General features: G+C 46.9%; 1 long non-coding RNA gene across 1 annotated transcript; it reads right to left on the bottom strand.

Moving 5' to 3' along the window:
- On the bottom strand, positions 1-24,870 carry LOC133753723 (uncharacterized). Its single transcript, XR_009865079.1, has 4 exons — positions 24,767-24,870; positions 21,790-21,891; positions 6,513-6,556; positions 1-245 (listed from the first exon to the last, which is right to left on the bottom strand). It is a non-coding gene; the product is annotated as an uncharacterized LOC133753723 (long non-coding RNA).
- Between the last annotated feature and the right edge of the window lie 2,228 nt (positions 24,871-27,098).

Below are 27,098 nucleotides of genomic sequence, written 5' to 3'. Positions count from 1 at the left end.
TCTGCAGCGCCGGCATCCCATATGGGCACCGGGTTCTAGTCCCGGTTGCTCCTCTTGCAGTCCAGCTCTCTGCTGTGGCCCGGGAGGGCAGTGGAGGATGGCCCAGGTGCACCTGCGGTGGGAGACAAGGAAGAAGCACCTGGCTCCTGGCTTCGGATCGGTGTGGTGCAATGGCTGTAGCGGCCATTTGGGGAGTGAACCAACAGAAGGAAGACCTTTCTCTCTGTTTCTCTCTATAACTCTACCTGTCAAATAAAAATAAAGTATGTTTTACTTTATTGAGCATTCCAAAGTATTCATTTTTAGAGCTGCACAGTTCAGTGCAATCATCACTGATAACCAATTCCAGAACAAAGTACTTGGAATTAGCATTCTTTTTCCATTCTCCTTACCCTCACCCCTTGTATTTCACTACCCTGCTTTCTGTCTTTATGGATTTATCATTCTGGACATTTCATATACATAGAATCATAGAATAGGTGATCTTTTGTGTCTGACTTCTGTCACCATAATAATTTTCAAGTTTCCTTTTTTTGAAGATTTTGTTATTTGAGAGGGAGAGAGAGAGAGAGAGAGAGAGAGAGAGAGAGGTCTTCCATCCACTGGTTAACTCCCCAAATGGCCGCAACAGCCGGAGCTGCACTGATCCAATGCCAGGAGCCAGGAGCTTCTTCTGGGTCTCCCACATAGGTTCAGGGGTCCAAGGACTTGGGATATCTTCTACTGCTTTCCCAGGCTATTAGCAGAGAACTGGATCAGATGTGGAGCCCATGTGGGATGCTGGCGCCACAGGCAGAGGCTTAACCTACTATACAGCACTGGGCCCAAAATTTCAAGTTTCTTCCACATTCTAGCATGTATCACTACTTCACTCTTTTTATGGCAGAATGAAATTCCATTAAATGGATGCAATACCACATTTGGTTTATATATATGCATTAGTTGATGGATATTTGGGTTGTTTGTACTCATTGGCTATTATGAATAATGCTATAGGAACATTAGTATGCAGGTTTTAAAGTGGACATTTTTTTTTCAGGTCTCCTTAGCCTATACCTAGGAGTAAAATAGCCAGGTCATCTGGTAACTCTTATGTTTAACTTTGTGACGAAATGCTAAACTGTTTGCCATAGCAGCTACAGCATTTTGAATTCCCACTAGGAATATATGATGATTGCAGTTTCTCTAGATCTTCTCCAACAAGTATTATTTATAATTTATAAAAATTGTATCAGGGCAGGTACTGTGGTGCAGAAGTGTAAGCTGCCACCTGTAATGCTGGCATCCCATATTGGAACACTGCTTTCAGTCCCAGCTACTCTGCTTCTAATCCAACTCCCTGCTAATGTGCCTACAATACAGTGGAAGATGGCCCAAGTACTTGTATCCCTGCCACCCACATGGGAGACCCAGATGGAGTCCCAGGTTTTTGAAAATAAAAAATAAATAAATCTTTTTTAAAGTTTTATTTATTTGAAAGTCAAAGTTATACAGAGAGAGGAGAGGCAGAGAGCGAGAGCGAGAGCGAGAGAGAGAGAGAGAGAGAGAAAGGTGTTCCGTCCACTGGTTTACCCCCCAATTGGACGCAACAGCCAGAGCTGCACTGATCTGGAGCCAGGAGCCAGGAGCCTCCTCCATGTCTCCCACGCCGGTGCAGGGGCTCAAGGACTTGGGCCATCTTCCACTGCCTTCCCAGGCCACAGCAGAGAGCTAGATCGGAAGTGGAGCAGCTGGGTCTCGAACCGGCGCCCACATGGGATGCCGGTGCTCTAGGCCAGGGCGTTAACTTGCTGTGCCACAGCACCGGCCCCAAAAATAAATAAATCTTTAAAAAGAATAAAATATACACAGAAATCCACAAGTCACTGTTAAGAAAAATTAAAGCAAACACAAATAAATAACATGTTAATGTATTGGAAATATCAAAGTTAAGAATATTTCAATTCTCTCCCTGACTCAAAGCAGTTTCTACCAAAATTTCCAATCTTTTTTTTTTTTAAAGATTTATTTATTTTTCTGAAAAGCAGAATTACAGATCTTCCATCTGCTGGTTCACTCCTCAAATTGCTACAACGGTCCTGAGTTGGGCAGATCCGAAGCCAGGAGCCAGGAGCTTCTTCTAGTTCTCCCAAATGGGTGCAGGGGCCCAAGCACTTGGGCTATCCTCCACTGCATTCTCAGGCACATTAGGATGGAGCTGCATCGAAAGTGGAGCAGCCAGGATGCTAGCACCACAGGTGGCAGCTTTACCTGCTACACCACAGCACTGGCCCCTCCATAGCCCTTTATAAACTTAATTTTTAAAAAGATTTATTTCTTTATTTGAAAAGCAGTGGTACAGAGAAAGAGGGAGAGACATAGAGAGAAAGAGATCTTCCATCTGCTGGTTCACTCCCCAGTTGGCTGCAATGGCCTGAGCTGCACTGATCTGAAACCAGGAGCTTCCCCCGGGTCTCCCATGTGGGTGCAAGGGTTCAAGGACTTTGGCCATCCTCTACTGCTCTCCCAGGCCATAGCAGAGAGCTGGATTGGAAGAGGAGCAGCTGGGACTCGAACCAGCACCCATATGGGATGCTGGCACTGCAGGTGGTAGCTTTACCTGCTACGCCACAGTGCCAGCCCCAGGAAGAAACATTTATTCAAGGAAATCTACCACAGCCTCAGAAGGGCATGAGAGTTCGTGATGTCTGAACCAACATTGGCTCCCTTCCTCTTATATTTTACTTCACAAGAAGTAAGCTATACTCCAGACTGGTGTAGCTAAAAGCGCAAAGGGGCTCCCTCTCCCCACTGGCTCCCAGCCTGAGAGCTATCATTTCAGGCAGGGGATGGTATCGGCATTTCTCATTTTCTTCCAACTGCCTGTTGTTGAAGCTATGTTCTAGGCAAGTGCAACTAAGACGCAGGGGTTCCCCTCTTTCAGCCTAACCCCCAGTGGTGGGCTAGAGGCTCCATCTCTGGTGCAGCACTGCTGAAAACAGACTCCTATTCATGTTGTCCTAGTTGGTTTCACACTGGGAAAGGGAAGCCAAGAACAGGGACAGGATTGGCAGCATTGTGGTGTAGGGTGTAAAGCTGCTGCCTGCAAGGCCAGCGTCCCATATGGGCTCAGGTTCTAGTCCTGACTGCTTCACTTCTGATCCAGCTCCTTGCTAATGGCCTGGGAAAAGCAGTAGAAAATGGCCCAAGTGCTTGGGCCCCTGCCACCCATGTGGGAGACCTGGAAGAAGCTCCTGGCTTCTGTCTTTGGTCTGGCCTAGCCAGCGGACATCTGGATGATTCTCTCTCTCTCTCCCTCCCTCCCTCCCTCCCTCCCTCCCTCTGTAACTCTTTCGAATAAATCGTAAAAAAGAACTGAGGCTACTCTGTCAAGTACCAAAATCAGTGAGATTCATCAGATGTCTGGGGTGCAGATCAAAATTGCAAACACTGACAGGCAGGTTACTCTCACTGGGATCTGCTGCGAGCATTAGCCTGGCTCAAAAATTTCATTAGTATCAGATTTTCCTCAGAGATGGGTGGCATGGGGCGTCACTAGAATGATGCAGAGTCATACATTATCCCTTTCTGTTGTTCACCACCACCCATGATCCGTCTGTGTAGTTTCTAAACAGTCTGAAATTCCCAGTTTTAAATCATCTGTAAATTTTCAGTTTCTACCCACTTTGTTATCCACCTGTGATTTTTAAATTAAAGCATTTTAATTCCTTTCTCTGTTTAGCTGTAAATGCTGAGATCCTTATTTAGTTTTACAAGCTTCTCTCTGTATGGTTTTGGTGTTTTTTTTTTTTTGTTTGTTTTAGTTCATGAATTTTTTGTTTGTCATGGAAACATAAAAGAAGAATATTAATACATTTAGGTTTAGCTATGTAATCTCAGGAATTTATAAAAGAAAAAATAAAAGATGAACTAGAGCTTTTTCTTCCTTTTTTTTTTTGGAGCTTTTCTGAATAGGAACTGGATGACACAGTGATTCATATGTGTTTTAAAAAAAGAAAAATACTGTCAATTAAGACTCCTTTATCCAGAAGACTATCACTTTAACATGAAAACAAAATAAAGTCATTTCCATTAAACAAAGAGAATTTGTTGCTAACATACCTTCCTTATGAGAAAGCCTAAAGGGAGTTCTTCTGGCTGAAACAAATCACCCCTGATCACAGGTAAAGGCAATTACATAAATATAAAAGACAGAACAAATATGCATTTTTTCCTTTCTTCTCAACTTATTCAAGAAATAATTTTGTAGGGGCTGGCTTTGTGGCATAGCTGGTTAAGGCACTGTCTGCAATGCTCCCTGCAGTGCGGGCCATCCCTTGTGGGGCACTGCTTGGAGTCCAGTCTGGCCCAGCCCTGTCTGTTGCTTGGGCCCCTACACCCACATGGGAGTCCCAGAAGAAGCTCTTGGCTCCTGGCTTCAGCCTGGTATAGCCCTGGCTGTTGCGGCCATTTGGGTAGTGAACCAGCACGTGGAAAATCTCTCTTTCCCCCTCTCTCCCTCCCTCCTTTTCTCTCTGTATGTCTGCCTTTCAAGTAAATAAATCTTTAAAATCAAGACACTTAACAGAGTCTTCAGAAAACACTTTTGAAAAATTACAATAGAAATAGTGGTTGAGTTATAATAATGACTAAAAAGCAAATAAAACAGTAAAAAGAATGTTACTTGAAAATTATCTGAGTCTTACATGTATGGAAAAACATGTAACATGTGGTATAATACCTTTTAGTCTTTTTCTATCATTTATTAAAAAATTATGAGATCAGAGAGAGGTAATATCTTCAGGACATTAAATCTGCTGTTTCATTTGTTTACCATTATTCCAAAGCAATTTTTCATAATGATAACATTGACAAGGATGTTGCTGCTGATATTGATGGCAGAAAACACATATGCAAAGCTTGATGTGGACCAGAAACCATCCTTCCTGCTTTCCATGTATTGACTCTATATTATTATTATTATTATTTTAATTTGACAGGTAGAGTTATAGACAGTGAGAGAGAGAGATGGAGAGAAAGGTCTTCCTTCCGTTGGTTCACCCCCCAAATGGCTGCTACGGCCGGCGCGCTGCGCTGATCCGAAGCCAGGAGCCAGGTACTTCCTCCCGGTCTCCCATGCGGGTGCAGGGCCCAAGCACTTGGGCTATCCTCCACTGCCCTCCTGTGCCACAGCAGAGAGCTGGACTGGAAGAGGAGCAACTGGGACTAGAACCCGGTGCCCATATGGGATGCCGGCGCCACAGGTGGAGGATTTACCAAGTGAGCCACGGTGCCGGCCCCGACTCCACATTATTAACTCACTCAAGAAACTTCACACTGGGGCCAGTGTTATGGAGCAGTGGGTTAAGCTGCTGCCTGTGAGGCTGGCATTCCATATCAGCACTGGTTTGAGTTCTGGCTGCTACACCTTTTTGAAAAAAAATTTTTTTTTGAGATTTATTTTTATTTATTTGAAAGGCACAGTTACAGAGAGACAGAGAGGGAAAGACAGAAACAGATTTTTCCATCCACAGGTTCACTCCCCAGATGACTGCAATGGCCAGGGCTGGGCCAGGTTAAAGCCAGGAGTCAGGAGTTTCTTCTGGGTCTCCTGCATGAGTTCAGGGGTCCAAGAACTAGGAAGTGGAGCAGCTGGGACTTGAACCAGTGCCCCTACAGGATGCTAGTGTCCCAGGTGGCAGCTTTGCCCACTAAACCACAACACTGGCCCCAGGCTTCTCTATTTCTAATCCATTTTTTTGCTAATGCACCTGGGAAGGCAACAAAAGATGACCCAAGTACATGGGCCCCTGCCACCCATATGGGAGACCAGGATGAAGTTCCTGACTCCTGGCTTTGGCCTGGCCCAGACCTGGCTGTTGCAGCCATTTGAATAGTAAGCCTACGGATGTTTCTGTCTCTGTCACTGCATTAAATCCATTCACAAACACAAGGAATCTGATTAATCTGATTAATGCTGTTGAACATTTCCACCTGCCTTTTGATCCAGAAAACGTTGACCCTGCAGTGCCTTCTAGAGCTTTGGGATTGGATTCCATGTGTCTTTATGTTTCTCTCAGGCCTGGGCAGAAATCTGATTCTGCCCTTGCTAGCCAGGTGACTTTGAGCAAGTTCGTAGCCTCTTTGAATTTTTTAAAGATTTATTTATTTATTTGAAAGGCAAAGTTACAGAGGCAGAGAGAAAGAGAGAGAGAGAGTCTTCCATCCGCTGGTTCACTCCCCAAATTGCTTCAATGGTTTGATCTGGGACAGTCCAAAGCCAGGAGCCAGGAGCTTCTTTTGAGTCTCCACATGAGTGCAGGGCCCAAGGACTTGGGCCATTTTCTGCTGCTTTCCCAGGCCATAGCAGAGAGCTGGATTGGAAGAGGAGCAGCCGGGACTCGAACCAATGCCCAAATGGGATGCTGGTGTCATAAGCTATGCCACAACACTGGCCCCATTATTTAGCCTCTTAAACTCTATGTGTTATCATTTCCTCATCTGTAAAAAGAGATAACATTAACAGTACTTACCTCATAGTATTGCCATAGGCATTGTGTTAGTCTGTTTCCTGTCACTGTAACAGAAGAATTGAGAGATGGTAATTTATAAAGAGGTTTATTTTGGCCCATAGTTCGGGAGACTGGAAAGCCCAAGAGCATGGCACCAGGATTTGCTCAACTTCTAGTGAGTCTCACATGCTGCTTCAATTCATGGTGGAAAAGGCAGAAGGGCTGACGTGCAGGATAGAACAGGGAGATAAACTTGCTTTATGCCTATTCACTTTTGTGATAACTAATCTACTCCCATGAGAACTATATTAATCCCTTCCTGAAGGCAGAGCCCCCACATCCCTAACACCTCTTAAAGGCCCCACTACCTCTCAAAAAAGTCATAGTTACACAGAGAGAGAAGGAAAGGCAGAGAGAGAGGTCTTCCTTCCACTGGTTTACTCCCCAATTGGCCGCTATAGCCAGAGCTGCACCGATCTGAAACCAGGAGCCAGCAGCTTCTTCCAGGAGCCAGGAGATTCTTCCGGGTCTCCCACATGGGTGCAGGGGCCCAAGGACCTGGGTCATCCTCTACTGCTTTCCCAGGTCATAGCAGAGAGCTGGATCAGAAGTGGAGCAGCCGCAACCTGAACTGGTGCCCGTATGGGATGCTGGTACCGCAGGCAGTGGCTTTTACCCGCTATGCCACAGCGCCAGCCCCAGTGACTTTTAACATATGAGAGAACTCCATAGAGTTCACGGATAATCGGATTAAAAAATGTTTATCTTGGTACAAAAGTTTTTGAACTCCATGCACACAAGGGATCCTCAAAAAGTTCATAGAAAATGCATGTAATGAAAATTGCACATGGATTTTGAAGTTTCTGGCACTAAAATAATCTTATCTTTTAATTCCATTTTCCATGAACTTTTGGAAGAACCCTTGTGTAAATGTGTGTGGGTGTGAATGCATGCAGAGAGAGAAGGAGAGAGAGAGAGAGAGAGACAGAGAGAGAGAGAGAGAGAGAGAGAGAGGAGGGAGCAGTGGGAAGGAGAGAGAATGAATGAACACTAAAAACAATGTGTGGACTACAAAAGTATCCAGAAGTGTGAGCTTTTAAATCTTTTTTTTTTTTTTTTTTGACAGGCAGAGTTAGGCAGTGAGAGAGACAGAGAGAAAGGTCTTCCTTTTTCCATTGGTTCACCCAAGTGGCCGCTACGGCTGGTGTGTTGCGGCCAGCGCGCTGTGCCTATCCAAAGCCGGGAGCCAGATGCCTCCTCCTGGTCTCCCATGTGGGTGCAGGGCCCAAGGACCTGGGCCATCCTCCACTGCCCTCCTGGGCCACAGCAGAGAGCTGGACTGGAAGAGGAGCAACCAGGACAGAGTCCAGCGCCCCGACCGGGACTAGAACCTGGGGTGCCAGCGCCACAGGCAGAGGATTAGCCTAGTGAACCGTGGCGCCGGCCGAGCTTTTAAATCTTATGTGTCGGCTGGCACCGTGGCTCAATAGGCTAATCCTCCGCCTAGCGGCGCTGGCACACTGGGTTCTAGTCCCGGTCGGGGCGCTGGATTCAGTCCCGGTTGCCCTTCTTCCAGGCCAGCTCTCTGCTGTGGCCAGGGAGTGCAGTGGAGGATGGCCCAAGTGCTTGGGCCCTGCACCCCATGGGAGACCAGGAGAAGCACCTGGATCCTGGCTTCGGATCAGTGCGGTGCGCCCGCCGCAGCACGCCTGCCGCGGCGGCCATTGGAGGGTGAACCAACGGCAAAGGAAGACCTTTCTCTCTGTCTCTCTCTGTCCACTCTGTCAAAAAATAAAAAAAGAAAAAGAAAACATTTAAAAAAAATCTTATGTCTCATTTCATTTTTTAAAAAAGGTTTATTATTACACAGAGGAGAGGCAGAGAGAGAGAGAGAGAGAGAGAGAGAGAGAGAGAGAATCTTCCATTTGCTGGTTCACTCCCCAGTTGCCCACAATGGCCGGAGATGTGCCAATCTGAAGCCAGGAGCCAGGAGCTTCCTCTGGGTCTCCCACGTGGGTGCAGGGGCTCAAGGACTTGAACCATCATCTGCTGCTTTCCCAGGCCACAGCAGAGAGCTGGATCAGAAGAGGAGCAGCTGGGACTCCAACTGGCACCTGTATGGGATGCCTGCCAGCAGTGCTGATCGCTACTTTATCCACCACGCCACAGCACTGACCCTGAGATTTCACTTTTTTTTTTACAAAACAATATTTATTTATTTGAAAGCAGAATTACAGAGAGAGAGGGAGAGACAGACAGACAGACATCCTCCAACCACTCCCCAAATGGCTATAATAGCTGGGGATGGCCAGTCCAAAGCCAGGTGCCAGGGGCTCAAGTACACAGGCTGTCTTCTGCTGCTTTCCCAGTCAGATTAGCAGGGAGCTGGATCGGAAGTGGAGCAGCCAGGACTCAAGCTAGCACCCATATGGGATGCTAGCATCACAGGAGGCGGCTTAATGCACTGTGCCACAACCCTAGCTCATCTGTTTTCTGCCTATCCCCATTGTTCCTCTTCCCTTTTACCCTCAGACATCTGCTCTCTCATAACCTCGACTTCCTCTTCTCACACTCCATCCTCTCTCCTCTTTTCCCTTTTCCTCAGACTTCCAATCTGAAAAAAAAAAAGTTTACTTTCTCCTTATGATTTAGCTTAGAAAATACTGGTATCATCAATATTTATTAGATCCATAAAGGATATTATTGGCAGAAACAATCAACACAAGATTAAAAAAAACTCTGATTGTGAAAATTATACAAGAAATAAACTGTCACTAATGCAAGTTTGCCCACAGTTTCCTGTCTTCACCAATCTCGGATCTTGACAATCTGATGCAGGAAGGTTGGCAGACAGAATTAATGGCTTCAAAAGGATCCATAAGATGAAGTTCTTTGGGTCTTTAAAATGCTTTAAAATGTTTTTCAATTTGCATATGTGTATGTTCCATCATTATCCAGTGACCACTTACCTTTTTCCAAAGCATTATACAAATCACATCGTGAGGTCTTTAGAATTCAAATGCCCTAGAGAAGTTTTCATTCACATTTTATTTTTTTAAAAAAATTTATTTATTTTATTTGAAAGAGTTACACACAGAGAGAAGGAGAGGCAGAGAGAGAGAGAGAGAGAGAGAGAGAGAGAGAGAGAGAGTTTCATCTGCTGGTTCAATCCCCAATTGGCCAGGTCTCCCACACGGGTGCAGGGGCCCAAGAACATGGGCCACCTTCCACTGCTCTCCCAGGCCACAGCAGCGAGCTGGATCAGAAGAGGAGCAGCCGGGACTTGATCTGGCCCCCATTTGGGATGCTGGCACTGCAGGCGGTGGCTTTACCTGCTACGCCATCCAGATGGAGTTCTGGCTCCTGGCTTCAGCCTGGCCCAGCCCCAGCCATTGCAGCCATCTGGGGAATGAACCAGTGAATGGAAGATCTCTCTCTCTCTCTCTCCCTATGTCTCTGTATCTCTGCCTTTCAAACAAACAGATTTTTTTTTAAAATTTCAGCATGGGCCTGCACAGTCAGAAATTTGTTTTTCTCAGAATTCTTTTAGACATGGACACTTGAAAGGATTAGAGTCTGGATATTATTTGGAGACACTGGTCTGAGAGCCTCCTTATTGTAACAGGCTGTTGCCGAGTCTCCTAAACTGAAGGTCTTTGGTTTGTGCACCAGAGTCCACACCAAACCTTTGTCATATCCACACCCTCACAGTGGGGAAAGAAGCTTGGTAGCTGGGAAAAATAAGACTATTTGCCTGCTCTAGTAGTAGGTCTGAGACAGATTTTCAAGTAAGTCAGAACCCAGGGACTTTTTAAAAAATATAAATTCTGTGACTCACCCAGTGAGTCCCATTTAGTGTGGTTGTAATGATCTCTCAGATTCTGAGATTTTACAGCTCTGCCTAGGAACTTTTCAGGGGACTTTATTAAATCCCTTCAGTGGCAGGGTTGTCTCCAACACGTGGACCATTCCTGGAACACAGTGTACGAGTCAGAAGGACAGGATAGAGGTAGGGCAATGGCTCTCTTGAAAAGACATCACAACCCTGACAGTATTTTCTCCTTGAACTTCATTTTATTTCAAATCACTTCTTTTTATGGGTGATGAATGGAGATGGGGGCAGGGACTAATCTTTTGAATCTGTAAATGGCTTTGACTTTTCTCAGGGCCACCTCTCACCAGCATGTGTCTTATACTACCCTGTCATTCCACACAAGCCTAGAGCAACAGCAGAACTTAGGACAAATGTCTTCCTTTCAACTCAACCAAAGCTACTTATCACCTGAGCATACCTGCTCCCTTTTTCTTTTGACTATCCATTTCCTAATCTCATCTGCCATCCTACACCAGGAAGCTTACCAGGAGAGCTTAAAGACCTAGCACAACCACTTCCTCTAGTGTCCCAACCTGGAAAGAGGCACAAAGAACCACAGAGCCATCTTGAGCATCAGTGAGCCATGGCAGTGGTTTCTCTCTCTCTCTCTCTCTCTCTCTCTCTCTCTCTCTCTCTCTCTTTTTTTAAGATTTATTTATTTACTTAAAAGTCAGAGTTACACAGAGAGGGAGAGGCAGAGAGAGAGGTCTTCCATCCGCTGGTTCACTCTCCAATTGGCTGCTTCTTCTGGGTCTCCCATGCAGGTGCAGGGGCCCAAGGACCTGGGCCATCTTCTACTGCTTTCCCAGGCCAGAGCAGAGAGCTGGATTGGAAATGGAGCAACCGGGAGTTGAACTGGCACCCATATGGGATGCCAGAACTGCAGGCAGTGGCTTTACCCGCTACACCACAGCGCCGGCCCCAGAGTGGTTTATCTTTGAAAGGAAGCTTCACCTCACTCCCCACCTGTCCCCGAACCCCCCATCTTATCACAGAAAGCAGGACCGACGAGGAAGGTGCCCACTGTCCTTCCTGGGGAATGCTGTGTCCTTCTCCACACTGCCATGTAATTTCCTCTGCACTGAGTCCTGATACCAACTGCAACATTCCTTCTGATGTGAATCAGAAGCTTGAGGACAGTTTTTTATTTATTTATCTTTTAATGGAAAACTTTTATTTAATAAATATAAATTTCAAAAGTACAACTTTTGGATTATAGTGGTTCTTCCCCCCATAACCACCCTCCCACCAGCAAACCATCCCATCTCCTACTCCCCTCTCCCATCCTAGTCTTCATTAAGATTTATTTTTAATTATCTTTATGTACAGAAGATCAACTAGTATATACTGAGTAAAGATTTCAACAGATTGTACCCACACAGACACACAAAGTATAAAGTACTGTTTGAAGACTAGTTTTACCATTAATTCTCATAGTACAACATATTAAGGACAGAGATCCTACATGGGGAGAAGGTGCACAGTGACTCCTGTTGTTGATTTAACAATTGACACTCTTATTTATGACATCAGTAATCACCCAAGGCTCTTGTCATGAGCTGCCAAGGGTATGGAAGCCTCTTGAGTCCACAAACTCCGACATTATTTAGACAAGGTCATAATCAAAGTGGAAGTTCTCTCCTCCCTTCAGAGAAAGGTACCTCGTTCTTTGATGGCCCGTTCTTTCCACTGAGATCTCACTCACAGAGATCTTTCATTTAGGTCATTTTTTGCCACAGTGTCTTGGCTTTCCATGCCTGAGATATTGAGGACAGTTTTTAAAATCCTAAACCTGAGGCTTATAACCAGTGTATCATTATGGCCCACAAAGAAATTTCAGAGGGCATTTAAGGGTGTTATAATGATTGATGTAGACTACCAGCATTTGGGAGTTAAGGGGTGCAAATCATTTTTTTTTTCCATAGAGGGAAGCTTAAAATATTGCTCATCTGGACAATTACAAATCCTAATTAGGGCCGGCGCTGTAGCATAGTAGGCTAAGCCTCTGCCTACAGCGCCAGCATCCCATACGGGTGCTGGTTCCAGACCCAGCTGCTCCTCTTCCAATCCAGCTCTCTACTAATGGCCTGGGAAAGCAGCAGAAGATAGTTCTTGGGTACTTGCACCCACGTGGGAGACTCAGAAGAAGCTCCTGGCTCCTGGCTTCAAATAGGCTCACGTTTGGCCATTGTGGCCATTTGGGGAGTGAATCAGTGGATGGAAGACCTTTATCTCTATCTCTCCCTCGCTGTAACTCTGCCTCTCAAATAAATAAATAAAATCTTTTTTATAAAGCCTTGCGGCGCCAGCACACCGGGTTCTAGTCCCGGTCGGGGCACCGATCCTGTCCCAGTTGCCCCTCTTCCAGGCCAGCTCTCTGCTGTGGCCAGGGAGTGCAGTGGAGGATGGCCCAAGTGCTTGGGCTCTGCACCCCATGGGAGACCAGGAGAAGCACCTGGCTCCTGCCATCGGAACAGCGCAGTGCGCCGGCCGCAGCGCGCCTACCGCGGCGGCCATTGGAGGGTGAACCAACGGCAAAAGGAAGACCTTTCTCTCTGTCTCTCTCTCACTGTCCACTCTGCCTGTCAAAAAAAAAATCTTTTTTATAAAAAGATGAATTGCTTTGGTAAATCTCATTATTGAAGGCAATTCCCTTTTGGATTCCAGTCTGATCCAACATATCAGTACCACTGTATTTTCTAGCTGTACATGTCTTGAGGAAATATCATGAGGGAAATCCAATGTACAAACCCAAAGGATCTTTCCAGGATAAGCTGTTAATCAGTGGGGATGATCAACAGGGAGATGTTCATCTTGCAATTTCTCGGGAATTGATGGACAAACCAGCTATGCTGAAGGCTGCTACTGCACCGAAGTTCTGTTTCCAGACCATCTTCCTCAGCAGATTCAGGGGTCCTTCCCAGAAGGGTGGAAACACACCCACTACATCCCTGTGTCCTCAGGAGAGAGCAGAGGACGACACATAGGAAGCACAAGTTGACACTTGTGGAATTGAAGTACTTCTAAGTGGCTGGAGGGCCCAATCCTGTGTCCTCTACCCTTCAGATAATAAAAAATAAAAATTAAAAAACAAACAGGATCTTAGGAACAACTCTGTGCACACATACATTTGGCAGCCTAGAGGAAATGGGACAATTGCTTGAAAGACAAACTCCCAAAAGCTCCTCTAAATAGATAGTTTGAATAGATGTATATCTATTTGAAAATCAAATTTGCAGTTGGAAAATTTAAAAAAAAAAGTCTCCAGGCACAGATGGTTTCCCTGGAAAAATCCTACCAAAAATTTAAGAAGAAATAGCAATTCTACACAATTTCTTCAAAGAAAGAGAAGAATAAGAACACTTCTCCACAGTCTTACTAAAATCAGACAGTAGAAGAAAAAAAAATCATGCTCCAATTTCCACCATGAACACATATATAGAAAATGCTTGCCGGTGCCGTGGCTTAACAGGCTAATCCTCCACCTTGCGGCTCTGGCACACCGGGTTCTAGTCCCGGTTGGGGTGCCGGATTCTATCCCAGTTGCCCCTCTTCCAGGCCAGCTCTCTGCTATGGCCCGGGAAGGCAGTGGAGGATGGCCCAAGTGCTTGGGCCCTGCACCCCATGGGAGACCAGGAGAAGCACCTGGCTCCTCGCTTCAGATCGGCACGATGCACCGGCCGCAGCGGCCATTGGAGCGTGAACCAATGGCAAAAAGGAAGACCTTTCTCTCTGTCTCTCTCTCACTATCCACTCTGCCTGTCAAAAAAAAAATGCTCAAAAGAATTAGCAAGCTAAATGGAATAATATATAAAAAAGAATAAATCCTGACCAAATGGGTTTATTCCTGAAATGCCAAGGTAGCACAATATTAAAAAATCATGAAGGGTCTATAAAAAGTTGGTGAAAAAATGTATATTATCAAATAACTATACCTGGATTTTTGCACTCAAATAAGGTTTCTTTTTAATTCTAATAAAAATTAGAATTTTGAAGCCCTCTCTGTTGATGTACTTAAGAAAAAGAATCTGGGGCTGATGCTGTGGTATAGCAGGTAAAGCCACCGCCTACAGTGCCAGCATCCCACATGGGCCCGGTTCCAGATCCAGCTGTTCCACTTCAAATTTAGCTCTCTGCTATGGTCTGGGAAAGCAGTAGAAGATGGCCCAAGTCTTTAGGCCCTTGCACCTGCATGGGAGACCCGGAAGAAGCCCCTGGCTCCTGACTTCGGATCGGCGCAGCTCCGGTCGTTGCAGCCATTTGGGGAGTGAACCAGCAGATGGAAGGCCTGTCTCTCTGTCTCTACCTGTCTCTGTAACTCTGTCTTTCAAATAAATAAAATAAATCTTAAAAAAAATGTATGTGGAATGGTTGGCGCTGTGGCGTAATAGGTTAAGCCTCTGCCTGTGGTGCTAGCATACCATATGGGAGCTGGTTTGAGTCCTAGCTGCTCCACTTCTGATCCAGCTCTCTGACTATGGCCTGGGAAAGCAGTAGAATATGACCCAAGTGTTTGGGCACCTGCACTCAAGTGGAAGACCCAGAAGAAGCCCCTGATTGCTGGCTTCGCATCTGCCCATCTCTAGCTGTTATAGCCAGTCAGGGCATGAACCAGCAGATGGAAGACCTTTCTCTCTGTCTCTCCCTCTCTCTATCTGTAACTCTGCCTCTCAAATAAATAAATTAAATAAATAGATAAATAAAGTATTTAAAAAGGCCAACAGTGGGGGCCAGCATTATGGTATAGTGGGTAAAGCTGCTGCCTGTGATGCCAGAATCCTATATGTGTACTGGTTTGAGACTCAGCTGTTCCATTTTTGATGCAGCTCCCTGCTTATGTGCCTGGGAAGGCAGCAGAAGATGACCCAAGTGCTTGGGCCCCTGCACCCACGAGGGAGACCTGGAAGAAGCTCCCGGATTTGGCCTGGCCCAGCCCTGGAACTGTGGCAATTTGGGGAGTGAATCAGCAGATGGAAGTTCTCTCTCTCTCTCTCTCTCTCTCTTTGTGTAACTCTTTCAAATAAAAAAATAAATAAATCTTTTTTTAAAGGATAAAATTGGAAGAATAACACCAGTTTTAAGATTTGCCATAGCTTCTCGGCCTTTTGGCTAAAATCAAGTGAAGATTTGCCATGAGGCTATAGTAATCAAGACAACATGGTATTGGCAAACAGATAAACACACCTCCGTAAACATCAATTGGCCAGGACTGGCATCGTGGCATAGCAGGTAAAGCTACCACTTGCGATGCCAGCATCCCACATGGGTGCTAGTTGAAGTCCTGGCTGCTCCACTTCTGATCCAGCTCCCTGCTAATGCACCTGGGAAAAGCAGTAGAAGATGGCCCAAGTGCTTGGGTCCTTGCACCCATGTGGGAGACTTAGATGAAGTTCCTGGCTTCAGCCTGGCCTAGCCATGGCCCTTGTGGTCATCTGGGAAGTAAACCAGTGGGTGGAAGATTCTCTCTCTCTCTCTCTCTCTCTCTCTCTCTCTCTGTCTCTCCCTCTCTCTAACTTTTTCAAATATATAAATAAATCTTTAAAAAATCAATTGGCCACATTTGTGTGGAGAAGATTGTAGAATTTTATCCAATACAATGGAGAAAAGACAATCTTTCCAAATGTTGTTTGAACAATTAGAAATCTATACTATTTTTCAGCCGGCGCCGCGGCTCACTAGACTAATCCTCCGCCTTGCGGCGCCGGCACACCGGGTTCTAGTCCCGGTCGGGGCACTGATCCTGTCCCGGTTGCCCCTCTTCCAGGCCAGCTCTCTGCTGTGGCCAGGGAGTGCAGTGGAGGATGGCCCAAGTCCTTGGGCCCTGCACCCCATGGGAGACCAGGAGAAGCACCTGGCTCCTGCCATCGGATCAGCGCGGTGCGCAGGCCGCAGCACACCTACCGTGGCGGCCATTGGAGGGTGAACCAACGGCAAAAGGAAGACCTTTCTCTCTGTCTCTCTCTCACTGTCCACTCTGCCTGTTAAAAAAAAAAAGAAATCTATACTATTTTTCCAGGAGGAATAAAAACTTGTGTTCACACAAAAACATCTCTACAAATATTTATGGCTGCACTACTCATATCACTAACAACAAGTAACAACCCAAATGTCCTTAAATGGGCAATGGCTAAACAAACTGTGGTACATCCACAAAATGAATATTACCCAGCAATAAAAGAATGAACTACAATGATGCATAGAACAACATGCATGAAACTCATACACATTATGCTGAGTGAAGGAGCCAGTCTTAAAAGATTACATGCTATATTCCATGTATATGACACTCATAAAATGACAAAAGTACAGTGATATGACAAAAGTAGAGTGATGAAAAAATAGATCACTAGTTGCCAGGACTTAGGGATGGGGGTAGCTAAAGGGAGTTCTTTGAGGCAGGGAATATATTTGTGTTTTTTGATTGTGCTGATGGTTATAGGAATCTGTACATGTATTCCAACTTATAGAACTGAATACTCCGAATGCCAACTTTACTGTATGATCTTTTGTGATTTTTAAAAATTTTTTAATTTTTTTTTGACAGGCAGAGTGGACAGTGAGAGAGAGAGAGACAGAGAGAAAGGTCTTCCTTTTTTCCGTTGGTTCACCCCTCAATGGCCGCTGCAGCCAGCGTGCTGTGGCCGGTACACCACGCTGATCCGAAGCCAGGAGCCAGGTGCTTCTCCTGGTCTCCCATGCGGGTGCAGGGCCCAAGCGCTTGGGCCATCCTCCACTGCTCTTCCGGGCCACAGCAGAGAGCTGGACTGGAAGAGGAGCGACCGGGACAGAATCCGGTGCCCCAACCGCGACTAGAACCCGGTGTGACGGCACCACAGGTGGAGGATTAGCCTATTGAGCCGCGGCGCTGGCCTCTTTTGTGATTTTTTTAAAAAATCATTTAATTGAAAAATAAAACTTGTATACATTCAAGGTGTACAACAAGTTGATGCTACACACACACATTTTGTGGTGATTACCACCGTCAAATAAATGAACACATCCATAGTTAACATTTGTGTGTGGTGGGGTGGGTGGGTGGTAAGGACACTTAAAATCCACTCTATAGCAAATTCCAAGTAAACAATACAGTATTAACTACTGTCACCATGCTATACATTAGATACCTATAAGTTACACGTCTTTTTTAAAAAAATATTTATTCATTTATTTGAAAGTCAGTTACACAGAGAGAGGAGAGGCAGAGAGAGAGTCTTCCATCCGATGGTTCACTCCCCAATTGGCCACAACGGCCTGAGCTGCACCGATCCGAAGCCAGGAACCAGGGGCTTCTTCCGGGTTTCCCACGTGGGTGTAGGGGCCCAAGCACTTGGGCCATCTTCTACTGCTTTCCCAGGCCACAGCAGAGAGCTAGATTGGAAGTGGAGCAGCCGGATCTTGAACCGGCGCCCATAGAGGATGCCGGTGCTTCAGGCCAGGGCTTTAACCCGCTGTGCCACAGCACCGGCCCCAAGTTACACGTCTTATAACAACCGAACATTGTACCCTTAAATAAACATCTCCAAAAAAATAAAAAAAAGATCTCATTTCCCTCTATTAATAACTTAAGTTAAAAATTTGCCTATCAGACAGATGAGAATCCTTGTTTTCTGTAAAACTATTTTAACACAGCCATATGTATACCTAAACACTAGATTCATTTATCTTTAAACCCTACATAAGAGTGTCAGGTAGCAAGTCCTCCTTTGTATCTGGCTTCTTTCCCTTAACGTTATCCCTGTGTCTTAGTTCATTGATTATCATTGATTCTCATAGCTGTGTAGTATTCCATGGTGTCAACATAACACAATTTACCTATGCATTCATTATGGATGTATAACTGGGCTGTTTCTAGTTTTTTTTTCCTTAAGATTTTTGCATTTATTTATTTATTTGAAAAGCAGAGTTACAGAGAAGTGGGGGAGGGAGAAACAGAGAGGTCTTCCATCTGCTGGTTCACTCCCTAAATGGCCAAAATGGCCAGGCTGAAGCCAGAAGCCAGGAGCTTCATCAGGGAGCTTCATCTGGGTCTCTCATGTGGTTGCAGGGGCCCAAGCATTTGGGCCATCCTCCGCTGCTTTTTGCAGGAACATTAGCAAGGAGCTGGATTGCAAGTGAAGTAGCTGGGGACTCAAACTGGCGCCCATATGGGATGCTGGCACTGCAGATGGCAGTTTAACCTGCTGCACCACAACGCTGGCTACCTGTTTCTAGTTCTGTTTTTTGTTTGCTATTACAAGCAGGGTTACTACATGAGCATTTCTGTATCTCTCCCAGGTTTACATGTATGAGTAAGAATGCTCACCTGAGCTAGTATATGATGCTAAAATGTAAATCAAACAATAGCCATCCAGTAGGGGAACACCTAAGTACACAGTGGTGATATTAAATCATGACACGTCATACAAGTCATCTTGTGAAACGAATCCCCCAAGTGTTAACCTGGGGCCCTTGCGGTGAGGACTCATGGCTCTGTGACTGCCTGTGGGTTGCAGGAACCAATGGGGCAATGCGCTCACTGAACTGGTCCTTGCCATAGAGATGAAGACAAACAGGAAAGAGCCAGTGACACTGTTGGCCACCAAAGAGCATGCCAGAGATGCCCATCCTGGTCCCCAGGCCCATGGCTCCCTTCACAGCCTGAGCTTTGCCCTGCCTGACTGCCCTGAGCACTCCCAGGAAGGTAGGCCCAAGTCAGTCCTCTACTGACTCTGAGCCTCCACAAATCTGCTTACCCATAGCCTCAGCGCCCCTCTGCTCAGGAGCGCCCCCTGCAGACTGGGGGTGTAATTACACCCCTTGTGCAGGGGAGGAAACAGGCTCACAGAGGGCAGAGCAGGGCCACAGCTGCACAGCTCAGTGAGCAGGTAGTGGGGGAGCACTCCCCTCCCCATGCTGCCCATCCCTCAAGCCGCATTGAGAGGTTCTGCTGCCTCCTCTCTGATGGGCCCTCCTGACCTTGGTCTCCCCTAGCCCAGCAGGCCTGGTGCACTGCTGATCCCAACCAGTTCTAGACCCAGCATTCAGGCTCTGGGCATTCAAGGGACTGGGTGCAGGGAGAGATGGCAGCTGGCCAGGATCTGGCTTTGAGAGTGGAGGGTTTGGTGGTCGGTCCCTAAACCCCAGGCTCTGCTGGGACTGTCCCCAGGGCCTGCAGGATCCAGGCCTGTGCTCTCAGGACCAACTAAACTGTAGTACAAAGTGCCCTGCATCCAGGTTGCCGAGCCAGTGTATCTTACGGAACAAAGCCTATAATGCAAACTTTAAGTAAGAAAACATTAAAAATATGAGAATCTCCCTTTAACCATGTAAATGAGCTCCTGGCAGATGGAAGAAGAAGATTATCTGCAAAAAAACCTGAACAGCACTGACTAAATCCTTGGCCCTGCAGGAGGAAGGGAGAAAGCCAGCCCTAGGCTGCCCTCACCTGTCCACACACAGAGAGGGAGGCACCAAGGGACACCACAGCCTGGGGCTCATGCACCCAGAGGCCTGTGGCCCCAATTGGAAGGAAGGTTGAAGCCTCTGTCCTTCCTCTGTCTTCTGAGGCCTTCCCAGTTTGGGAGGTGAGTCGCCTCCTGCTGGCAAAGGCAGGTATTGCTGAAAGCTGAACAGTCCATGGCTGAGCAGTACCTGCCACTGAGGGGACCTCACAGCAGGACCACAGCCACCAGGGAGATCGCTGGCCTCTCACTGCTCTTCTCTGAACGAAAGGAAAAAAAAAATGTCTTGCACCTGGCCTCACCTTAGACCAGACACTGCTGCATATGGGGAAAGAAAGAGGATGATTAAACTCAAAATCAGGAAATCACCACTGCTACAGTACAGCCACGTGATCCTGAGACCCATTACAATTTACCAATTTTCCTAACAATGCAGTTTATATATAGCACAAGGATGCAGCTCAGAACCACGTGTTGCATTTAGTTACCATGTCTCTTTAATGTCCTTTTATCTGGAATAGTTCCTCCATTTTTTCCTGACTTTCATGGCCTTGGCACTCTGGGTAACTACAGTACCCCCAGGCCTGGGTTTGTCCCATGTTTCAGATCCCAGTTATGCATCGTTGGCCAGAATTTTGCATACATGATGCTCTGTTTTCATTGTTTCCTATCGTGTGGCACGTGACTTTGATTTGTCTTATCCCTCATGGTGTTCATTTGGATCACTTCATGAAGGTGGCATATGTGCTTAAACATGCACTTTTCCAACTTGTGACTGACATATATTTTAAATATTCCATTCTTCATCAAACTTGCAATTGATTTGTTCACTTAATTGTGTCAGTATGGACCCAGTCTTTCCTATTTTATTCAGTGGGGTACAATCCATTACCATCATTATTTTGATGCTAAAATTATCCCCACTTTTGCTGGCAGGGAGCCTCTTTGAGCTGATTGCTGTGTTTAGCTTACAATCAGTCCTTGATATTCCCTTATTGCTGGCACCACAGTTAAAGCTCATATCCTGGCCGGCGCCGTGGCTTAACAGGCTAATCCTCCGCCTCGCGGCGCTGGCACACCGGGTTCTAGTCCCGGTTGGGGCGCTGGATTCTATCCCGGTTGCCCCTCTTCCAGGCCAGCTCTCTGCTATGGCCCGGGAAGGCAGTGGAGGATGGCCCAAGTGCTTGGGCCCTGTACCTGCATGGGAGACCAGGAGAAGCACCTGGCTCCTGGCTTCGGATCGGCACGATGCACCGGCCGCAGCGGCCATTGGAGGGTGAACCAACGGCAAAAAGGAAGACCTTTCTCTCTGTCTCTCTCTCTCTCACTGTCCACTCTGCCTGTCAAAAAAAAAAAAAAAAAAAAAAAGCTCATATCCTTTCCTTCCCTCAATCACTTCTCAAATGAGCCCTGGCTCCCTTTTGGTGGGGGGAGGGGAGAATGGCACTTAGAAACCAAAAAAAAAAAAAAAAAAAAAGGCCAGCGCGGCGCAATGGCTTAACGCCCTGGCTTAACGCCCTGGCCTGAAGTGCCAGCATCCCATATGGGCGCCAGTTCAAGACCCGGCTGCTCCACTTCCAATCAAACTTTCTGCTATGGCCTGGGAAAGCAGTAGAAGCTGGCCCAAGTGCTTGGGCCCCTGCACCCACGTGGGAGACCCAGAGGAAGCTCCTGGCTCCTGGCTTCGGATCGGCACAGCTCCAGCCATTGCGGCCAATTGGGGAGTGAACCATCAGATGGAAGACCTCTCTCTCTCTCTACCCTGCATCTCCTCTCCCTGTGTAACTCTGACTTTCAAATAAATAAATAATTAAAAAAAAAAAAAAGAAACCAAGATCTGGGAGTCAGGTGTGCTTATTGCTATTGGGGTATTGCTTTTCCCAGGACGTTTGGAATAGATACATGTACACATACACACACATGCACACACATGCACACATGTATCTGTGCACATCCACACCTATCAATCTATCCATATACTCACACCTATATATTGCAAATCACGAGTTCAGGTGTAGCTCTCCAATTCCAGTATATCACCTCAGTGTTCCAGTTTTCCTCCTTTCCATATTTGAGATTTCTTTTTCTAAAAGTGAGAGAGAGAGACTTAGCTTCTGTTTTCCTCAATACGTTCACTTTGTTGATGAAGCCCAACAATGCATAAGCCCTCCGTCTCTATACAGAGTTATTCCTGACCCTGGACCTCCACGCTGCCTTTAGGTTAGAGTTCTTAAGACAATTAGCCTGGAGAATGGGACTGGGGATGGGAGATGGAGGAGGAGGTAGGGTGGGAGTGGGATTTGGAGGGTAGGTATGGTGGGAAGAATCACTATATTCCTAAAGTTGTATTTATGAAATTTGTACTCCTTAAATAGAAGGCTTCTTTGGGGAAAAAAAGTTCATGGAAAATGTGCATTATCTTAAAAAAAAACCACAATTAGCCTCTTCTCCTCAACTCCCAGCACATGCTCCTTACCATCTTGGGCCCGACACCCACTCCAGGTGTCCCTAGGTTTAGATGTCCTCCTCAGTGTGCTTGGGCTCTGATTCCCCAAGCTAGGATGCCCCTGTACACACAGACGCTTGCCTTGCTCTGCCTCACTGAATGGCTTTAGGACCAAAGTGCTCAGGCACAAAAGGGAGGAGGAGTGACTAGATCTTAAAAGGTTCATTTATTATTGGGCCAAGTCCTAGTAATATTATGAAGCCAGCATGTATTTCCTCACTATCCCCCCCCCCCTTTCTTTCTTTATCTTCCACCTCAGATCCTTTTCCCAAAAGTCCTGCCCTCTGTCAGAAGTAGAAATGCCGTGATGGCCAGGGTCCCCATACTGTCACGAATACTTTACACTGGCTGGCTGGTTGGCACTCAGTGTGGAGGCATCCTCCTCCAGCTGTGAGGCTCACACCCTCTGTCTCCCATGGTGCAACAGAGTCACCCCTGCTTTAGGGGTGTCAGGTGTGGGCAGGTGAGCAGGCTCAAGTCCTTCATCTGGAACATGGGGCTAACCCCACCTCCCTCACAGGCTTTGGGAGAAATAGAGATGTGGACACCAGACGCTTTCAGTGAGTGCCACGTGCCAAACCCGCATGAGACTTTACCACTACTGCAGGACTGCGTGCTACCCAGGAACACACCAAGAGCTTCCCCACTCAGGGCCGGTGCACGTATGCATGAATTTCATTTTTTGAGCCAAAATAAATATATTTTAATTCTGTTTTTCAATGAACTTTCTGAAGTACCTTTGTATTTACTGACCTCGTCTATGAATTTGGTTTTGTTCTCTATTGCATCTTCAGAACCTCGGATAGTACCCAGGCACATAGTAGGTGTTCAGAAAATTCTTGCTGAAGGATGGATGGGAGCAGGACCCTTTACTCACATTGCTAAGATGCTCTCCAAGATGTGTGCTGGCCCTGTTTTATTGATTATTATATCTATTGAGGTTTGAGAAGACAAGTGACTTGCCTAATATCACACAACCAGGACTTGGGAGCTCTAGGCTTTGAAATCATGTTTGCCAGGCTCCAAAATCTACAGTTCATGCACAGAGACCTCACACTCACAAAGGGAAGATATTTCACTCTTGAGACACAGACCCCTAAATAGCTCAGATACCCACAGACACCAAAAACAGCTTACTGAACTCAGAATAGACTGCAAAATTCCTTATAGAGAGCACACAGCTTGAGACACAGACCCTCAAACAGAACAGAGACCACAAACACTGTAGCAAAGGCTGGTCCCTCCCCAACAGACCACATTGCTCACCTCTGGGAACCAAATTAAAACTGTTCATATACATCACGCTCTAGAGACCCTTAAACCACAAGACACCTCCAAACTTAATACAAAGACCCCCAAAACAGAAACACAGAAGTTCAAATAACTCAGAAACATCATATAACCTTAAGATATAGTTTCCAGGGGCCAGCGCTGTGGTGTAGCAGGTAAAGCTGCCGCCTGCAGTGCTAGCCTCCCGTATGGGCACCGGTTCAAGTTCCGGCTGCTCCACTTCCAGTCCCAGCTGCTCCACTTCCCATCCAGCTCTCTGCTATGGCCTGGGAAAGCAGTAGAAGATGGCCCAAGTGCTTGGGCCCCTGCACCCGCATGGGTGACCTGGAGGAAGAACCTAGCTCCTGGCTTCGGATCGGCACAGTTCCGCCTGTTGCGGCCAATTAGGGAGTGAACCACCAGGTGGAAGACTTCTCTCTTTCTCTCTCTGCCTCTCCTTCTCTCTGTGTGTAACTCTGACTTTCAAATAAATAAATAAATCTTTAAAAAAAAGATAAAGTTTCCAGACAAATCAGAGACCCTACACTGTGGACAAAGACTGTCAAACACTTTACACCTTAAAACATAGCTGCCTCCCCACCCCCCACCCCCAACACCAAGTAAGCCAAAGACATCACAGTTTGGAAACCAGAATCACAAGCAGCTCAGAGACTTCACACCCTAGGATGCAGGTACCCCCAAAGAGAAGGCACATTGAGGAACACAAAAGCACTAAAAGCTCAGAAAATGCACACCCTGACACATAGGCACACAGATCCTGGAGACCTCACACCGTAACACATAAAATCCATTCAGACAAACCATTCCATTCAGACACAATCCCCCAAACGGCTGGGATGTCATACCTAGCGATATACACCCCCAATGCTGCCTTCCACACTTCCCGGGCAGACACCAGCTCAGAGAGCGCTCCCTGAACATGAACGGAATGTATTTTTGACATAATGGTGGTTGCCCAAAGTGCCTGACCAGGGTTGCGACGGGGTTACAGGTAAACAAAACAGAAAGGGCTCACGTGAAGAGAGTACCCGTCTTCCCGCTCACCTAGACTCAGGCTGCAGCTACAAGCATGTAACTAGGGTGAACCCTGCCAAGGCAGCATCTTCAGCCCCTTTGAGACAATCAGTTGGTGAGCCCTTTGAAAGGCCACACACACACCCCTCACCTGCCGCCTGAACTCCGTCCTGCAATCATCGTGCCGGCCCCCAACAGTCGGCCAATGGGCACTGGGTACACGAAGAGGGAGGCAGGGACTAGGGGTCCATCCGGAGCTGCCCTGCACCCGGAAAGGCTTAGTCGGGCGTTCTCGCGGTGCCCAATCATCGCCCAGAACGGCCCTTGACCCTACCCTTCACATCCCGGAGCCAAAAGCTTGCCCCTTTGCGCGCCCCAGGTGGATTTGACTATGTCTATGTAGAAACGGGGGGGTGTTCGCTGCCGCGGTCTCGCATGGCCCAGCAAAACCAAGTGGCCGGAGTACAGACCTACTGGCCGGGGCCATTAGTGCCTCCACTGGGAACCGTGGTTGATGCCCCAGGTGTGTTTACGAGGACCCTGAGTGTTGTCAAGCACGCAAGGTGTTATTCCAAAATGGACACCCCCTCCCCGTGTACCTCCAGAGTAGACTCTCCTACCTGCGCGCCCCTTAGTGGTGCGCGTTCCGGTTAATCTATCTCGCGCGCCCCTTGGTGGTGAAACAGGGAACAGCTGGTTGGTGCTGATAGCCATGGACTGTTCCAGGCAGGTCCCCAAAGGGTGAGTGGGCAAAGTCAAGACTAAAATCCTGACTGCGTATTTGCTGCAGTCTTGGACACAGGAAGAAGTCTTCCTAGGCTGAAATGTATTTTCCTGCAGTGTCTACCATTACAATGAGGGAGTGTTATTAAACTTTGGGCATTGGGCTCACTTGTACCTCCTTGGCTACTGTACAGTAGGTCTAAAAGAAACCTGCTAGCCTGGGAACCTAACTGCAGTTCTCCAAGGAGCAGGAGGGCTGGTTTGAGGAGGCTGTTGTCCTTGACTGTCGATTATGGGTCAGAGGGACAGCAAGACCTTCTATTTCTGTTAGGGAAAGAGCCATCTCTCCAGGGCCCCAAGGACACAGAGAAGGTCAAATAAATCTTGTAACCTCTGAGCATGATCGTTAGCAGAATCCTCCACCTGCCTTAGGTATGTCTTTCACCACAACTTTTCATATTTTCATTCATTCATTCTGTCCAAATTATGTACCAGACATCGTTATGGGTGTTAGGAATACAGCTATGTGGAAACAGACAAAAATCTCTGCCCCCATGAAGCCTGCATTCTATTGGGGTCACACACAGAAAAAAATCTAAGCTCAAAAATCTAAGCACATCATTTGTCAGGTAGTGGTCATTGATGTAATGCAACTTAAGTCAGGAGAATGAAATAAAGTGAGGATCAGTTCTAGAAAGAATGGCCAAGGAGGACCTTTCTGAGGACGTGTCATTCGAGCAGAAACCTACAGGAGATGACTATCTGGGAGAAAAGCATGCTGGGCAGAGATGAGAGCCAGTGCAAAAATGCCAGTGGGCTGGGGAGTCAGGGGAGGAATTTTGCCAAGCATGTGTAAGGACTGGGGGGTGAGGAAGGCATTGCGCCTGGGGCTGTGTGGCCAAGGGAAAGAGAGGTAATAGATTAATAGATAAGGTCATAGAGGGCCAGATCACTAGGGCCTTCTCAACTTACTCTGAGTGTGCCTTGGGAGGGTTTTTGGCAGAGAAGCCCCTATGCCTCTTTCAGAGGCCAGAGTGGGCATCCAGGTCATGCAATGTATAAGGAGGAGAGCCTGGTTTCCTCAAGGAAGGACCCCTTCCCCAGACCCTGTGCAGCCAAATGTGCCTTCCTGGACAATTCTTAGTCTCAGGAGGACCCTCCCCTATCTGTTTCCCCGCAAAAATCCATGTCAGTGGATGATATCTTAAGGAAAGGCTGAGGAAGGGGCCTCATAGCGTGAGGTGAATGAGATCACACCCAGCCCCACGTGTGAGAGAGACAAAGTAACAGGCACAAAGAAGACAGAGAGAAAGAAAGAGAACATTCCAGAGACAAAGATGGAGAATGTTTCTGGCCACCCACTGTCCCAGCTGAATGAGCACCCACAGTTCTGGACCCCAATCCATGCTACTAGGTGCTGTGCTTGTCTCTACAAGGAGAAGGAATTTCCTTCCTGGGACTTTTTAAAGATGACTCAGCTGTCCTTGGCCTTGGTCTCAGTCATGAGGGAAGACTCCTCTCTGCCTTGACACACATCAGGACCCTCCAACTGTTAGGTTAAGGACTTGTTGAGTTATGGGGAGGCCCATGCTGTACACAGGGTCCCTCACACTCCCTCAAATCTTTGTTCTGCTGTTGGCACTGGAAAATAAAGCGGAAAAGGGAAGCAGGGTTCCCTACATCTTGCTGCAGGGCCTTGTACAAATTGAGGAGTTTGAGGTATTTCCCACCGCTCTGCTTCATGCCACAACCTCCGTAGA

The sequence above is a fragment of the Lepus europaeus genome, chromosome X (assembly GCF_033115175.1).
Source record: "Lepus europaeus isolate LE1 chromosome X, mLepTim1.pri, whole genome shotgun sequence".
Classification (NCBI taxonomy): domain Eukaryota; kingdom Metazoa; phylum Chordata; class Mammalia; order Lagomorpha; family Leporidae; genus Lepus; species Lepus europaeus.
The sequence above is the reverse complement of the archived record's forward strand: the minus strand, read 5'-3'. Positions and strand labels throughout refer to the sequence as shown.